Genomic DNA, 7,141 nt, shown 5'->3' with positions numbered 1-7,141 from the left:
AACAGTGAGCGGTAGGAGTGGATGAACAGGACCCGTGGCGTTGCCTCTGGATGAACAGGACCCCGATTGATCGAGCCGGTTGGGGCTGAATGAGCAGGACCCCATGGAGGGCTGGATGAACAGGACGACCCTGTGGAGGGGTGGATGAACAGTAGACAGTGGAGGGGTGGATGAATAGTAGCCCGTGGAGGGGTGGTTGAACAGGATCCCGTGGAGAGGGGTGGTTGAACAGTAACCGGTGGAGTAGCGCGCGGTGTAGGCTGGATGAACAGGAGCCCGTGGATGAACAGTCGCAGGTGGAGGCTGGAGGAGGTCGACGGTGGATGAACAGTAGCCCGTGGAGGCTGGAGGAGGTCAACGGTGGAGATGAACAGTATCCCGTGGAGTCCTGTTTTGCGGTACGCCACACCCCTCCCGATGAACAGGACCCCCGTTTCGACCGTAGCGCTCCAACACAAGTCCGTTTTGTACATTTTGCGGTACGCCACACCCCTCCCAATCAACAAGACCCCCGTTTCGATCGTAGGAGGTCCGTTTCCTTCGTTTTGCGATACGCCAGACCACTCCCGATGAACAGGATCCCGTTTCAAACATGGCCGGTCGAACACAAGGCCGTTTCCTTCATTCTGCGGTACGCCAGGCCTCGTTTCCATCGCCTATTCCGTCCAAGCCCTCCCGATGAACACGACCACGTATTCCGTTCCGACCCAGCCGGTTGGCTCCCCATGAATATGACGACGACGCTGTTTCTCTGTTCCGACCCAGCCATGTACACGAGCCCTGGCCGTACGTATATATGCGCGAGTAGGCGTTCGAGACCCTGCCTGTATGTACACATACGTGGCCGTATTTTCTTTTTTGCACCCTGGCTGTTGTACGTACGTGTACATGCTACATGCGCGCCTCTACTACGACACGTGCGCGCCTCTACTACGACACGTGCGCGCCTCTACATCCACCAGTATGTACGTACACGTTCGCGACCAGAATGACAATGCTACATACACTTCGACCAGGTGGGTCCCGACTGTCAGGCACTTCCTTGCGTGCGAAGATGTAGCTAGTGGGTCCCAGCAGTCAGGGGGGCGAATCGTTTTTTTTGCCCGGACGCACTTCCTTGCGTGCGAAGGTGTGGCTGGTGGGTCCCAGTAGTCAGGGGGCGAATCATTTTTTCTGGACGCACTTCCTTGTGTGCGAAGATGTAGCTGGTGGGTCCCAGCAGTCAGGGGGCGAATCATTTTTTCACGAAATACGGTGGCCCGTCCGGTGGGTCCCTGCTGTCAGGTGGAGGAAAATTATTTTGCACGTAATAAGGAGGCACTTCCGATGGTGTGGCGTACCCAGCTGTCAGCTTCTCCACGTACAGTCCATGTCCGATGGAAGTCATTCCTTGATCACGTTGACCATGCCGCGCCGAGAGCACCACGGCGGTGGACGACGGCGAGGCCTAGGAAAGGTACGACGCGGAGCCGGGGAAGATGGGCAGTGGATGCACACACGGAGAGGAGTACGCGGGTTCACTGGTTCGGCTGCACTGCCGTCGCCACAGAATAACAGGGGGTGTGGGTGAGTGGAGGGATGGCCTGTCCAACGGTGGGACTAGTAGGGGGTGGTGAGGCCTCCACGGCAGCACAGCCGGCCACAGGAGGCAGGAGCAGGCAGCATGACCGGCGCTGCTTTGGGCGGCTGGAGCAAGAAGACCAGAGGTTCAAGAAGCACGACGACCGTTGGATGGACATTGTATGGTCACTGCAGCTAGAACCATTTATATTGACTAAGTTGACAAAGCCCTTGGTACGTCAACTTAGTAGGCCCACAGGTCAGCTTCCGAAACGGTGTGCCCCAGATGTCAGGGGAGGAATCATTTTTTGGGCGGGTGAAGCTAGAATATCCGAGATTGAAGAAGAAGCATGGCATCCGTTGGATGGACATCCAATGGCCACTGCTGCTAGAACCGTGTGTTGACTATAAGTTGACAAAGCCTTGCATATGCGTCAACTCTGTTTTTTAGGGGAAGCGTCAACTTAGTAAGGCCAGAAGTGTGTGGCAGAGAACTTATAGCCCATTTGAGATTTGTAAGAATGTGCAGCCCATTTTTGAATTCTAATAGAATTTACCACAGCCCATTTACAGTTTGTTAAAAGTACAACCCATTTCAACCAACCGTTCAAAACAGAATTCAATAAAATTTCCCACATTTTGATGGGATCCGAAATATTTTTATCCCGAAATTTCTATAATTTCAATATAAATTTATATTACGTAAAAATCCAACGAAACATTGCGCTCACAACAATTAATGAAATTAAAATTTTCAATATCCAAAAATAATATTTTATAAAGTAATTACGTGTTTGGTGCATTTTTTTATAGTTACTGGCCAATTTTTATAATTACATCCCAGTTATTATTACTCAAAGCCCATTTTCTTATTATGCCTAATGCATCCCTCCTAGGAAAGATTTGCAGCCTAGTGGGGCGGAGAATAACAACTTGACCTTGTATGGGTATTCCTAAAAAAAGTATAGCTGGGCTAGCCATTTTCAGCTTGAAAAAAATTAATATCCGGGCTGAATATTTGGCCTGGACTAGACGGGCCACATCCCGCCCAGTTAATACCTGCAACGATGTTTTCGTTGTTGTTCAGAGGAGAAAAATTAATATCTGGGCTAAACATCGAAAAACTCTGCAGTGCTCACACCTCAAAAACACAAATACTGCTCGAGCTGCTTGGTCCCAGCTGTCGGCCGCTTCTTGTGCAATTCTCTCGTTTATTGACTACTCCCTCCGTCCCATAATGTTAGACGTTTTTTAACACTACATTAGTGTCAAAAAACGTCGGAGGGAGTAGTACATAGGTTGACAATGGTGTGGGACCGTGATGTCAGGAAACCAGGAGGAAGCAAAATAAATTATAGTTTTATATATCTATATCTATATCTATATCTATATCTATATCTATATCTATACTACTTATTATATATATTTATTATATATAGTGTATCAGTTTTGAGATGGATCCAGAGCTTCAATCATAACCGTTGGTCTCCAAAATCCAAGGGCTAAGATCAGCCGGATTTGCCATGAACAGTAGACTGGTGTTGCCTCTGCTGTGTTCTAGAATATTCACGTGGGCCTTCCAGGAAAAAAAGGCCCATATGCGATGCCTCATGGGCTATATTTTACAGCTTGAGCGCATGACAACTTGAGCCCAGATAAGAAGGTTTGAGAGGAGAATGGGAAGAAAAAATAATAGAGTAACATACAGTTTTTTAATGAACCTCCAATGTTTTAGATGTGAATGCACACTTTTTTGTATGAATATTAAAAACAATTATGGGTGGAATTCCATTTATCAAAATTACTCCATTATATTTTTTTTCGATTCACACTCCAAAATCACTCCATTCTCTTAAGACCTGCATTGCACGTGCATACATACTACTCCCTCCGTCCCAAAATAAGTGACTCAAAAATGACTCAACTTTGTACTAATGTTAGTACAAAGTTGAGTAAGTTTTGAGTCACATATTTTGGGACGGAGGGAGTATTATATAATAAGGAGGCACTTGCGTATGTTAGGCTATGGCCCTGGTGGGTCCCCATTGTCATCCTCTCCAAGTAAAGTCATCTCCTCGCCCGTGCGCGCTTTCCGCTCGAAACAGTCAGCGCCGCCCGCCCCACTTCCCGGTGTAGGCGATTGCTCCGCCTTCAAATGATAGAAGTGCCGTCCGTATGTCCATTTGCCGCCCACATTAATGATACATGGTTGCCGAGGCGGCTACTCCGGCGCCACACGCCCGTCCCTCCGCCGCCCACCATTGCTATATAAACTGCTGCGCCGACCATAGCCACGGTCATCCGCATCCGTTCCCTTTCTCCTGTCCACACCACTATTGCCCACCATGGCTTCCTCGCGCTCCAGCGCTCTTCGGGATGGGCGGACGACGGACCACAAGGAGATGGCAGCCATTGCTGTCGACCGGCTGGCCGGCAGGCAGCTGGAGGACGACGATGTCCCAATGGAGAATATGGTAGTCGACGATCCGACGCCAACCCCCTCCTTCGTGCCATCCTCGCCGGTGCATTGCACCATGACCATCAGCGAGGCCCGTGCCCAATATATGGACACGGTGAGGCAGATGCGTGAGGAGCAGTTCCGGGAGGCGCAGGCCGACGCCGCCTACAACCACCATCTCCTCCAGGAGCACCTGCAGGCGGAGGAGCAGATCACCGTGGAGCAGGCGGAACAGGAGGCACTGCTCGACTTGTATCGCTCCGCCCGCAAGGGCCGCCTCGAGTGCTGGCGGTACCGCATGCGGGTAGCGGAGGCTGCGGCCGCCTACAAAGAGGGCGATGAAGCAGGCGATGCGCTGTTTGGCGAGACCGAGGACGAGGCAGAGGACAATGCCGGCTCCGATGAGTCACCGCTCCGCTGGCGTCGACGTGGCCCTGCTCCGCTGAGGCCCCGCGGCGCCAACAATAAGGCAGAGGACATCGCCGGCTCCGCTGAGGCCCCGCCCCGCCAACAATGAGGCAGAGGACATCGCCGGCTCAGCCGAGGCCCCACCCTGCCGGCAACGTGGGGGAGGATTTCCACCGCTCCGCCGAGGCGCCGCCCATCGGCAACGAGATAGAGGACATCGCCGGCTCCGTCGAGGCCCCGCCCCGCTGCCAATGAGGCCGCGCCACATAGAAAATGAGGAAGAGTAGAACACGGTAGGTCACTGCCGCTCGGGTCCAAGTAAGGCCACCGCTGCTACCCTCCGGTTGAAGCCAAGCTAGGCGGGTTGACCATTGACGGCCGGTTAGATTCTTGGCGGCGATGTGGAGTTGGAGAGCTGCGCTGGAGAAGAATGCTGCTTCTACTTAACTGCTGGTGCAGTTGGCTGACTGATACGTTGGCCCAACAGGCCACATGTCAGTTACGCAACAACACTTGCAGTTAAGTCACTGAAGCTTCTGTTCGGCTCAGCGGGACACCGGTGGGTAGCTTCGGTTAATTAATTATACCTCCAGCGCACCCCTTTTTAGTTGAAGAATGTATGTGATGTAATGAAATCTAGCATGTTTATATGAAATCCGACCGTGTATGAATGAATTTATTTCGATTAGTTTGAATTCCTGTATCACTGGCATTGGATGAACATGCAAAACAATACGTACTAGCATTATTCCCAGGGTGATCACCTCGTCTGCAGCAGTTTCACATGTACTCCCTCCGGTCCTTTCTATACAAGTTCTGTCTGCAGTCAAAGTATCTCTACTTTGACCAATCTTAGACAAAAAAAGTATGCACTTTCACAATGTGCGAAGTAAAAAGGAACAGAAGGAGTACAAAGAGTTTGAGCAGCTTTTTAGCATTTCTGTACATTGCAATCAAACACACAGGGTTGGCAATTCATAGAGAACATTCAAAACAATCGATGATTATGCATCTCAGCGACTCACATTCCAGAGGCGATATTTACTTCACAACTAAAGAATAAAGAAAAAATTGATCGACGCTGCTGACAGCAAGGGCGTCCCATTCGAAAATATCAAACGCATGTCTTAAAATTAATGAGCAAAATTTGATAAGGTTGTCCCATTCCAAAATATCAAATGCGTATGATTGTGGAATGGGCAGGGTTTGCCATCAGTTCGGACATTGACATGGCACCTCGTGCTAAATAAACCGGCTGTTCTTTTTGTGCAGTTCCACCAAAATAAACCAAATTCGCGCGTAGCTTGTATGATTTCGCCCTTATATGTTGCAACACCTTGAACTTATCGGCACCTCCTTTCTTGTGGTGGAAATGAATGATTCGATGTATTCATGAACATTTTGTGCAGTTCCCATTGAAATCAAGCTGATCACCCCTGTTTGCACAAATACAAAAAAAGTGATTAGTATAAAGCAAAATGTACTATGAATTGACAGTTTAAACAGGCACCTACATGGTCCATGTAGAGCACACTTTTAGAAAAATGGAACTCACCAGAAAGAATCCTAGAACAACATTGTACTCGCACATCACATCAAACAAATGGAGATTTGTCAGTCCTTCTGAGCTGAAGTTAGTTTGGTCTTGTGGGGAGTAACGTAACCATCCTTTAACTACTCCTTCTGATGAGAATCCTAGAACAACATTGTACTCGCGCATCACAGCAAAAAATGGAGATTTGTCAGTCCTTCTGAGCTGAAGTTTGTTTGGTCTTGTGGGGAGTAATGTAACCGTCCTTCAACTGCTCCTTCTGATGAGAAGATAGACATGGCTTCTTCATCCTGGCATAATCGGAACTAGTCACTTCATGTACTCCATATTCTTCTTCAGAGGAAGATGATCCTGTTGTGCAAAGACAAGAGGACAACTAAATGCTGGCATCCCTATTTGCTCGAAAAAAAGGAAAGGAAATATTAAAAAAACACAGATGAAGCACTTCTCAAGGACAATACCACTTTTTCATGATAGTATCTAAACAGTAGCATGATCACCCACAAGTATAGGGGATCTATCTTAGTCCTTTCGATAAGTAAGAGTGTCGAACCCAACGAGGAGCAGAAGGAAATGATAAGCAGTTTTTAGCAAGGTATTCTCTGCAAGTACTGAAACAAGCGGTAACAGATAGTTTTGTGATAAGATAAATTGTAACGAGCAACGAGTAACAAAAGTAAATAAAGTGCAGCAAGGTGGCCCAATCCTTTTTGTAGCAAAGGACAAGCCTGGAAAAACTCCTATAATAGGAAAAGCGCTCCCGAGGACACATGGGAATATCGTCAAGCTAGTTTTCATCACGTTCATATGATTCGTGTTCGGTACTTTGATAATTTGATATGTGGGTGGACCGGTGCTTGGGTACTGCCCTTACTTGGACAAGCATCCCACTTATGATTAACCTCTATTGCAAGCATCCGCAACTACAACAAAAGTATTAAGGTAAACCTAACCATAGCATGAAACATATGGATCCAAATCAGCCCCTTACGAAGCAACGCATAAACTAGGGTTTAAGCTTCTGTCACTCTAGCAACCCATCATCTACTTATTACTTCCCAATGCCTTCCTCTAGGCCCAAATAATGGTGAAGTGTTATGTAGTCAACGTTCACATAACACCACTAGAGGCTAGACAACATACATCTTATCAAAATATCAAAC

This window comes from Triticum dicoccoides, chromosome 7B (assembly GCF_002162155.2).
Source record: "Triticum dicoccoides isolate Atlit2015 ecotype Zavitan chromosome 7B, WEW_v2.0, whole genome shotgun sequence".
Classification (NCBI taxonomy): domain Eukaryota; kingdom Viridiplantae; phylum Streptophyta; class Magnoliopsida; order Poales; family Poaceae; genus Triticum; species Triticum dicoccoides.
Note: the sequence above shows the minus strand (reverse complement) of the source record.